This window comes from Amaranthus tricolor, chromosome 17, assembly GCF_026212465.1.
Source record: "Amaranthus tricolor cultivar Red isolate AtriRed21 chromosome 17, ASM2621246v1, whole genome shotgun sequence".
Lineage (NCBI taxonomy): Eukaryota > Viridiplantae > Streptophyta > Magnoliopsida > Caryophyllales > Amaranthaceae > Amaranthus > Amaranthus tricolor.
In genome coordinates, this window is record NC_080063.1 from 15,674,782 (window position 1) to 15,686,215 (window position 11,434).

General features: G+C 35.9%; 1 long non-coding RNA gene across 2 annotated transcripts; it reads left to right on the forward strand.

Moving 5' to 3' along the window:
• The first annotated feature begins 5,089 nt into the window (after positions 1–5,089).
• Positions 5,090–9,641, forward strand: LOC130804627 (uncharacterized). Of its 2 annotated transcripts, XR_009040046.1 has the most exons (4): positions 5,090–5,308; positions 6,957–7,297; positions 8,777–8,869; positions 9,009–9,641. It is a non-coding gene; the product is annotated as an uncharacterized LOC130804627 (long non-coding RNA). The 2 variants fall into 2 exon arrangements; XR_009040045.1 differs by having other exon boundaries at positions 5,090–7,297; positions 9,009–9,640.
• The last annotated feature ends 1,793 nt before the right edge of the window (positions 9,642–11,434 follow it).

Genomic DNA, 11,434 nt, shown 5'->3' on the forward strand with positions numbered 1-11,434 from the left:
CTTGTATGATAAGATGGTTAGTTGGCTACATTTGGATAGTTCGTTTTGTGGGTTTGTTATATTCTGTGTTTTACGTATTTTGTGGCATCATACCTATGGGATAACACCATTACAGAACGGTGTTACAGGAATAGCAAATTGGACCTTGTTAGGGAGAGTCTTATGTCTGGTACTTGGTTGTTGAGTAGATACTGGATTAGTTTGTTCGATCGGGGTTTACACACGAGATTAGAGGTGCCCAGAATGTGTGTGGTGTGGCTCAGTAGGGTATCGTGCTATCTCATATTTGGAGTCTTGTTAGGGCTTTGGTGTGTTGTTGTGTATTTTGCAGCAGCTAGTTATGGTGATAGTGGTACCAAGTTTGAGGTGGAGTATGAGGTTAACTCCTCATCCATTTCTGTTCGACCCCAGATTGATGGTGTTGATGCTACCCCAGGTATCTCTCTGACTGTGATTTCTGGTGCTATCTTTATCTCTGTGGATAGTTTAAAGGAGTCAGTACAGGGAACATTCCGCCGATCTAAAGGGTTTCAAGAAAAGCCTATATGTGTTATCGAGAAGTCTAATAGGTTGGCTGTAGGGAGTGTTGTTTTGGTTGCTATAAGTGTGGTAGGTTATGCATTGAACCTTGTGGGATTGGCAAGGTTGGTAGCCAATTTTGTGGAGTCACTTGGACCACCAACTTATGAGCACGTAGTAGAGTATAGTGAGAGGGCGCAGTGGCTTGCTATGACTTTACGTATGAGCAGAGTGTGGGAACTGTTTATGGACTGGTAGTGTTACTTAGCTCAATTACATCACCTCATTTTGAGACTAAGTCGGTCTACATGTCTAGAGTAATGGTTTGGTGTTTGAAGTATGCTGTGATGTGTACTTGTTTTTGCGCATGTCAGAAGTGTCATTTGTAGGTTTGTGACTCAACCTGGGTGGGGGCACTGGCAGGTAGAGATTTCTCTCTCTACGGTTTGCTTGGATCAGCTGTTGTGTTTCTTATGTACGGGAATGATACTAAGTGCTTTGTCACATCGGTTGAAACTTGGGTTGTGTTCGCTGAGTTTGATTATGTCTTGATCTCGGTGATGGTTCTTTGTGATCAACCTTGGTTGACTTTTGTGTACTACGATTGTGTGTTTAGTGATCAAGTACTTGATGCTCGGGAGAAGCACAGTGTAGTCAGATTTCATTCGCAATGCACGTACATGAAGATAGAGGTAAAGAAGGTAGGATGGTTTGACAGTCCTAGTAGATTCTTTACTATGCTGGATTCATTAGCATAGGCCCTTAGGGGCGGTGTGAGGGAGCTCACAGGTGGAGGTGTGCACAACCTCAATGTGGAGCTTGCCTCGTGTACTCGTGATGCAGATGGAGCATTATGAGTGAACTTGTGATGCTAGTTGAGCGTTATGAGTTGTTATACTTGGAAATGAGTATGTAATGGGTTTTAGTTGGAGACTTATCGGGATGGGTCTTGGTTGGAGACTTGTCAGGATGTATGGCTTATGCTTGAGCTTTGCATCGGGTTTGGCTTGAGAATGGTTTTGCTTCACTATGGTTTGATGAGGTAGTGGTTGACTACATGTTCTCGTCAAGGGAGATTGTTGAAATATAGTGACTCGAACAAGTCATCATATGGGACGAAGAAGACCTCCGCGGGTCGCGTAGAACTCCGCGGGGCGCGGTGCTGTCTTTGCCTTGATCCGCGGGGCGCGGAGTTGCTTCTGATCTCACTCTGCGGCTCGCGTAATGGCGGTTTCTTGGCACATTTTTTGCCGGTTACTCTTAGTATTTGACGGTTTTTTGTATTTTCTTAACCCTAATTTCTTTTTATTATGAGGTATACTATATAAAGGCCCCATGTAATTAGAATTAGAACGAGATGCAATGCAAAACACAAAGTGAGGAAAACTAAGAGAGAAAAAGCTTGGAGAGCCATTGTTGTGGTTTCTCGTGTTCATCTTGTAATCTCCCAGTTTATAGTGAAAAGTTTATTCTCGGTGCCGGTGGATGTAGCTATCACGTTGATAGTGAACCACGTTAATTTTCTCGGTGTGATTTTCTTTATTGTTTGTTTGAATCTTTATTGTTTTATTATTGTTTTTCGATCTTTGCTTCCGCTGTCGCACAACATTAGCATTCCCACTTTTCGCATGTCTATTGTGAATAAACCCAAATTTGCATTATTTTTGAATAATCCCAACTTTTATGTGAATATGCTGACAGCATACCTCATAACCTGTTAACCTACATTACAATATGTTACCTTTACAAGAAAAAGGAAAAATAAAAACAAAAAAAAAAAAATCCCTATTACCTCCCTTACCCCTCCAACCACTGACACCCTATCCATTAGCGGTTTAAGGGGCAATTTTATGGCTGCCTCAGGAGAGTGGAGGAAGCAGTTAAGATAAAGTAGGGGTAAAGGAAGGGGTAGTATTTCGCGCCTGGTGGGGGAGACAATTAATATCACATAGGGGTAGGGAAAAGGGGCAATGTTTCACGCATGGTTGAGCTTTGGGGTGCTCGGAGCTTTGGTTGGAGGGGTTGGGCCGACTTGAGTGTGAGAAGGTTACGGTGGTGGGCTTGTTGGTTAAAGAGAAGGGGAAGGAATTCGTGTTTTTTATTTTTATTTTTCTTTTATTTTTGGGCAAAGGTAACCTATTATAATATTCTATTGGTAAATTCACATGAAACTTAAAATTATTTAAAGATAACACAAAATTGAGATTATTAATGTTAAATTTTTCTTGATTTTATATGCAAATACTTAAAGCAAAATCTTACTGGTTAATACTTAAAAATTCAATCATGAAATATATACTTTTTGAGTTAAGAGTTAAATTAATGAATAAATGTCTTCATTTTTCCTTTCTTATCTAGGTTGTTCTCGAATTAATAATCTCATTGACCATGAATTTTTTTATCTTTTTTAATAGTAATATAATCAAGAAAATCACAATCAAAAATCATGCTTTATTACTAGAGCTGTTCATGGGCGGGCTACCCGCCAGGCCCGGTTTGCCCGGCTCGAAAAACGGGCGGGTATGGACAGCTTTTTTTAAAAAAAATTTAAGTTTGGGCGGGTAATACCCGCCCGCCAAGCTAATTGGGCGGGTAGCGACACGTAAAAAATACCCGCGGGTATACCCGCCCGCCCGTTTACTTAAATATATATTAAATATTTAATAATCAATTTAATTTTTAAATTTTAAGTAGCCGAAAAGAGAAAAAAAAAAAAGAAAAAAATAAAAAGGAAGTAAGCGGCTAAGCGCCTCTTTTAATGTCACTTCACTTTCACTTTCACTTTTCCAGTAACCCTAAAATTTCACTTGCCTCTTGCCCTCTTTTCCAGTACGCCGTCTTGCCTCTTGCCCTCTTCATTTCTTCACATTTCCAATTCCATTCTCCATTCTCTAATCTCCAATCTCCATTAAAACTTCCCGGCGGTACTCCTCCAGATTCCAGTAACCCAACTTTATATTTTCAATTATATTTTTGATATTTATGTAATAAATACCCCCTACCCGCGGGTACCGCCCGCTTAAAAAATGAGCGGGTAGCGACAAAAAATTATGCCCGCAAATGCGGGCGCGGTTTTGTAAATTTTTGCCCGCGGGTAGATTTTATGGCAAATACCCGCGGGTATACCCGCCCAAGCCCGCCCATGAACACCTCTATTTATTACCAACAAATATTTCTTGCACCTAAAACTTCTAACCATCTCGAAAAGAAACAAATTTCAAGATATTTAAAAAAAAATAAAAAAAATCAAACAACTTTAATTTCTCTAAATTGTTCTTCTCTGGGTAATAAGAGGTGTCTAAGGGGGTTCGACTTTCATTTTAATGGGTTATTAGCGGGTTTTAAGACAAGGAATAAGGTTTAGCATTTGAAATTTATTCTTTTATGGGGTTGTAGGTACCTTTGAGTTTATTTCTATTTGATTTTAAATTCATATTAATTTATCTTTTAAAGTTGAGTTTTACATTTATAGTGCATTTTAGAGATTTATTAAAATGTAAATTTGGAGTACATTTAGTATCACCTTAGCCTAATCAGGTAGATATTAATTGGGGTGTTACATTGGGTTAATAACGGGCCTTAGTGTAAAGGGTCAGGTCGGATCGGATAATTATATTAATTAGTTGTAAAAAAAATTTACAACTTTTTTTTTAAAAAAATTTTATATGATATTAATATATTCATAGGTGGATCGACCCAACGAGACATGAAGTAAAATAAAAAATTTAAAGTGGGTGGGGTACTCGGGTTTAAACAAGCTTTTACCCACCCACCCTGTTTTAAATTTGACATGATCCATCCCGCCCTAGCCCATTTAAATTTTGATCTGACCCGCCCTGACCAAACCCTTCTACTCCTGGGTAAGTATTAATTTTCAAAAAAATGTTTTACTGCTAGTCTCTTGAGAGACACGTATCTCAAGCCCAGCCTATTAAATATTAATACCTACTTACCGTATTCTTAATGCTTACGTAGCGTATACTTAATGCTTACTTACCGTATCCTTAATACTTACTTTTAATACTTTAAATGTATACTTACATCAATTTTAGTGTCTACTTACAATTTTATAAAAAATATATAATGCGTCATTCCAATTAGAAATAGTTTTTTAAAGATCGTCTCGTGCAAATATTTGTAAATGTTTTAACTTGGACTTTAACGTCCTCCCATCCCCTCCTACCAAATAAAATAAAATCGAAGTTTTGAATTTGCAGGAAGTATAATGGGGAAGAAAAAAACCTGAAAGGAGATGATTTGGGCTTTTCATAGTCATGCACCAAATTTTTGATGCTAAAGTGATCTTTGACAATGTGGGTATACTAATACATATAAGGAAGAAATTTATAATGCGAAATTTGGTTTGGGCTTAATTTGGAAAATACTAAATTTGTGTTAATTATTTAATAAGAGGAACACCTCTATTTATACATAATTTGACCATCTAATAAGAAAACAAAAATATTACAAAACATTAAAATAAGAAAACTAAATCAAAATAATATAAAATATAAAATAAAATATTCTAGTAATATTTTTACTTTCCTAAATATAATCATTGAAATTTTATTGTTAATGTTATTGTTCATGACAATCGACTTTAAGCTTTTTGTTTGAGTGGGTTCTTGACATTCAACTGAAGTGGGTTGACATTCTTTTCGATTATTATTCAAGTTTTGATCATGGGACTTTTGATTTTTCACTTGAGGAATAATGGCGCTGATTAGGAAGTTATTTTTTTATAATAAGCCTCCAGATGGGTTGTTGGAGATTGCAGAAAGGGTTTATGGTATGTCGATTGTTAACTTTTTTTGTGTATAAATGTAATATTTGATGTGAATTGTGATATTTCAGTAGTTATTTGTATGATTCATTGTGAATGTATGTGCTTATGTATGTATTTTGAAATTTGAATAGTTGTATGTGGGGAAAATTTTGAATTTTGATGTGATTGGAAATGTATGATTTGAGGAGTATATGAACCCTAATTTGCCCAAAATGGCTTGAAATTCGATTCTTAGTTGGCAATTTGAATGTGGTGAGAGGGGAGGGGGGGAGTGAAATAGGCAACGCTGGACTGTAAGCCTGGAATTTCATTGTAACATAATTCGCGAATCAATTCACTTTTTAAATTCGCGATTCGCTTATAACCCTAATTTGTTTTTTGATTCACAATTTGTGAGGAGATCATCGAGTCATGTGACACTATGGGATTGTTTCTGGTGAGCTAAATCAAGGGTTTCTCCTGATTCATTAACTTATGATGGTTGGAGGATTATGTAATGTTTATGCTGTGGTTTACTTGATTGTTCGTTTTCAGAATAAATTGGTTCATGTGCTTGCTAAATGAAGCTTGAATAGCTGCAAGTATTAGAAACTATCTCTGTAGTAGTCTTTGAGTGTTTAGGAGTAAGAATGGATGTATTTCAACTTCTGAAATCCCCTACTTTAGCCAGAAGCTATATTATTTGGACTCGGGTACTGATGCTGGATACTGGTACGTGTCCAAATGTCGGATACGTCTAAATATTCAATTTTACACCTAAAATGAAGTGTCTAAGTGTAACACCCTGGCCCTTCGGACCGCCGGTGACTACTTATAGAGACTGTTGATTGGCCCCACAGACCAACACAAGTCTTTCCAGCGCACTTTGGCTTCACTCATGTGCACCTAGGAAAATTTCCCATGAGGTCATACATCCTAAGATTGCTCCCCCAAGTATGCTTAACTGTAGAGTTTTTTGAAAATGGGCTCCCTGGAAAAGAAAATGCACTTTGTTGTTATGAGTAGTCTATCAATCCTTTTTAAAGCTAAATCCGGGGTATTACACTAAGTGCCATAGTATTGTCCGAGCATCAATAATCGGATACGGGTACGTGAAGTAAAATGAGGAGTACGAGTAACATAGGCCGGATGTATTACCTAAACTAATTGAATTTAGTATTTTTCCTGTGATTAGCATTGGCAGCCACGCATGTGTAAGCAAGCACTGGAACATTCATTGTATTCCTGGTTAGACACCAGTCTACTGCTGAGATATAATATAACATAGTCGTTTTCTTTGTTCATTTCTGATGATTGTCGTCTGCTCTGTAGCATAATCTGGCCTTTCATTAAACTCTTAATCCGCTATGGTCTTGGTTTAGATGATACTCTGTCACATCTTAATTGTTACCAAAATGGAAAGGGACAGAGGGAGTAGCTACTGAAAGAAAAATGGAAATAAACTTGACGCTTCTTTCATTTTGGTAACATAGTCTTTTTACATTTTATTGTCCGTTAAACCATTATAGTTTATCACTGTAATTGCCGAGGGGCAAGTTTGTGCATTTTTTGACTTCACAAGCTGTATTTCAGTGTCATTCATACAAGGGGGTTGTTCATAAATTTATCTTCTTTCCTAGCAGGTAATGCTTTTTGCATGACTTTTATGCAGGTTGAGCTTAGGAGGGCTTACAATTGTGAATTAATGCTTCCCCTGCCGATTTAATGGTATGGTCATGGTTATCAGTGTGCAAATAAATTTTGGGTTTGATGGTGAATTCTAGTTTATCCGCTTGCTGGTGACTTGTACTCAGCAGTTAATAGAAATTGGGTTAACAAGCTCGGGTTGTAGTGAGATTTATGGAATCTCTATGTTGGGTGATGCAAATGGTTTGACGCTGTCACCTTATCATTATGGCTGTCGTTAGCTTAAATTTGTATTAGTTAGACATGGTGGGCCAACCAAGATTTAGTTCCCTAGTAGAAATGCGTTGAACCAAGCGACTGCCAGAGGTGGGCCAAAAATTTCTTGCATCTTTTTCTTCTTTCGTGTTATATTAGTTTTACCAGCTCTTTATGCATACTTAACATGCAATCTTGATCCTGACATGGTATCAGAGACCAACGTGACAAGAGATTACGGGTTCGAATCTCAACCACCCCTCATTTAAAGTGTAATGTTCAATGGGCTCTCGTGTGAGGGGGCGTGTTAGAGTATATAACATATCCTAGGGCCTCAACCATCAGCTTAAGCTTTTGGTTGAGTTGGTTCCTTGACATGACATGATAGTTTCTTCTTTCCTTCGTGAATATCCATGAACATCTATCTTTAGGTGCTACTGTTGGATTTAGTTGGGATAGTCTCCTTAAACTCACCGATACTCAATTACTTGCTCTCGAAATAACAAGATGACTTTCATGCATCCTTTGCAAGGTAATATATTTTCTAAATTGATTGAGTAGAATTATTGAACAACATTAGACATAAATGGAGAAATATAGCTTTTGTGCATTGAAGTTTAATCCTTCATATCTTTTTTTGAAATTTCTCTTCTTGCATTGTCTGATGATGGAAAATAAACTTCTTATATGGTCTACTATGAACTTCAATCTTTAGAAGCCATGTTAAGAATTGTGCTCCTTGAAGAAGAAGAGTATGACATGAAGGTGATGTGGGAAAACAAGAATGGTGCTGACTTCGAAATTATTCTTTGAGGTAGTTAATTGGAGGAGTTTGAATTATGAGGGAGATTTTAACTGGATGTGTTCCTATGAGAAAACATTTGTCGATCGAGTCTCCTTTTCGATGCTTTGAGGATTAGAGTATGTTGAAGGCGTTGCAAACGTGGAGTAGTTATCATATATAAGTTGTAGTCTATTTTACTCGACTCATTTAACCCCAATTTCCCACTGAGATCTTCATTACTTCAATATAGGTATGACACTTCAACGGTTCATTTTGGATTGGGTACTTTCATAATAAAAGAGCATGACACATACGCAAGTTTTGCACTCGTAGTCTAGTACTTGGATTTGAGGTAACAAACACATAGATTGTACTGATACAATGTTTTTGGAGCAGTTTAGCGTCGCATAGTGCAAAAATGAGGTAACAGACATAGTTGCTGTAATGAACACGATGATGCAGTTTTCGTACCTCCAAATGTCGGACTAAACCATAAAACATCGCTTGGAACAACCTAAAATGTGGTTTTTATACACCTTTACGATATGCGCAATACATGTTCAGTAAATTGAAAATGCGGTACGATGCAGCTATGGTCTTGTGTGCTGTTTTCCTCGCTATAGTTGTGCTGTGTTCATATGGGTTTAGGTAGGCCAGAGTCTAGTTTTGGTGAACTAGGTAATGAGTATGGAAATTGGAATCATGCGGTTCATTCATAGTTTCTTACTCCTGCATTATTGGTTTTATATTTTCTCATTCTGCATCATTAATATTGTGCTCAACTTACATTATCATTTGCTGTGCAGATCCGACTTAAGATCTTGGCAGAGGAAATGCAAAGGGTTAGAAAAGGTTGTTCAAGAGCTAACTGCCTCACGAAACGAGAAGAGTTTTGCAAGGTGGGCTATACTTATACATAATATAGTCCCACAAATGATACAATGCTTCATCTTAGTCTCTATTCCTCCATGCATGTCCAATCAGCTTCACTCTATTTGTACTCTAACAAGAGTGTGTATATGAACTTTGTATGTGCAGAAATCATGCCCCCAAATGGTCTTGCGCACAAAATAAGGAAAGAATTCCCAAAATAGAAGTTTTGCTACTAAATGCCCTGTCCCCCTAAAATGGGAATAATGAGAACTGCAAACAATAACTCGAGTTCAAAAAGAAAAAGGCGAAGAAGGAAGCCGAGTATGAAATGATGAAGATTGCTCATGTGAAGACTCTGAGCAGCCTGTTCCGTCCCCTCGGAAGATTGGCATTTGGCAGTGTGATATGATGACCAATCTGTACATGGTTCAACAGATCTCTTAGAACACAGCAAACACAGACAGGGCCGGGTCACTCACACCCCACAGGGAGCTATTAAGATGTTGCACCCCATGACAACTACACATAGATTATATTGAAAAATGTACATAACATTCTTTCAAATGTAATTAGAAGGATAAATAATGTGGTAGTATTCTGATTTTTTACATTTTTTTTAAATAATAGGATATGCTTAGAGAAGAGGGGGATTACGTGAAATTCGATTCGAGACTTTGTCTAGAAAAAGTGGTAGTATTTTGATTTTATATATTTTTTTTGAATAATTAGAATTCAGACTAAGTAGGTGATGATAATTACATTTTACTTCTGTATAATAATTTTTATTTACATTTCAATTATCACTCATCAATTAAAATGTTTAAAATAATGACTATGAATTATCACTTTGAGTATATATTTATTTATTGTTTAGAATGTTTTTATTAATGAATACAATACAAGTCCATATAAAACTAAATACTTAACCAAAAACTTCTAGACAATTTTTTTGAAAACTCTTAGCTTCTTTTTTTTTTTTTTTTTTTTTAATATCATCACACACTTTTTGCCTATCCTTCGTGGAAAGACTCCAAAGTATTTTTGTAGGATTTGCAATGTACATTTTTTGCTTCTTCCCAACGCAAATCATATTACGTAAGCATGTGATATGACAGACATTTACGTGTGCAAAGAATAATCATATTCAACAATATATCATACCAATAATCATCTATATTTATCTCAAAAGAAATAATCATCGATATTCACTTTGCACAAGTCGATGGATAAAAATTTTAATTGGAGAATTTTGTGGGCTTAAATAAATATAGATCAGAATTTGTTTTCTACGTAGATAATAAAGATATTCACATCATAGTATATTCTTCAAAATAAAAACGAGACACATAATATAAAAGAGAGTTAATATTGAAGAATTAAAGATGTTAATATATTACTCTCTCTATTTTATATTGTTTCATCATCCTTATCATCATCATTATACTCATCATCATCATCATACTCATTGTGTCCCGCTCATATAAATTATGATCAAAGTTTGGGGAGGAAAAATAGACAGTAATCCATACTCTTAAAAGAGGATGCGGTCAAAAAGTCTCTTGTCTCGAAAAAGATCCTTATAAAGAGAGATTCATGCAACAAAAAATACGAATGAAATTGATCCCGCAATTTTACATCTTACAACACAAATTTAACCAAATTTTTTTATATAAAAAATGCATTTATAGAAATTAAAAATTGTGGACAACTCAAATAGGAACATCCATATAGAGAATTTTTTTAGTTGACTATACTTCAACTCGTGGCTCTCGGTCTTTCTCTATGACAGTATCCAGCTCTAGGTTGTAAGTCAATGTTATTTCCTTGTGTATTGATAGGTAAATTTGGTAACATCGATTAAAGTTGTTATGCTAAGACCAAACACAACAAAATTCAAACTAAGAAATTTAGTTTATTGATAGTAAAAGCCTATGAGTGAGAAATCAATAATTGAATTTTTAGCTTATTTTATATGAGATCGTCTTATTATGAGATGAACTCTTACAATTAGCCTAGTTTCTAATTAACAATTTTAAAATTGTAAGTAATAAAAAGTGATCACTATGAGTATGTTTGAATTGAAGGAAATAGAGGGAAAGGAATAGGAGGAATTTATAGGGAGAAGGAATCCCTTATTTGGATAACAAAATGAAAGAGAAGGGATTTAAAGGGGAGGAATTTGGAAGAAAAATGTGAATAAGTTTTATTAAGAATGCAATCTCTTCTAAGGAGAAAAGATTTGGAATGAAAACATTTTCCTTTCTTCTTCCTTCCCTTCCCTTCTAAACAAACAGAATACACTCTCCCTCCTTATCCCTCCCTTTCCTTTCATTCTCCTTCTCTTCCTTTTTTTTCTCTCCAAATTGCTATCCAAACATAGTGTATATGTTTATAATTGGTCACGTTAAGATTGTAGGTGATCACTTTAATATTACAAGTGATCAATTTATGACTAAAAGTGTATATTAGGCCAGCTTAATATAGATGGCCTCACCATGAGACCGTTTTATTTAAAACTTTATGTTGAATTTTAGCTATATGAAAGAACGATTTTTTTGCATTACTTCCTAATTATGTGGCTCTAACCCTTA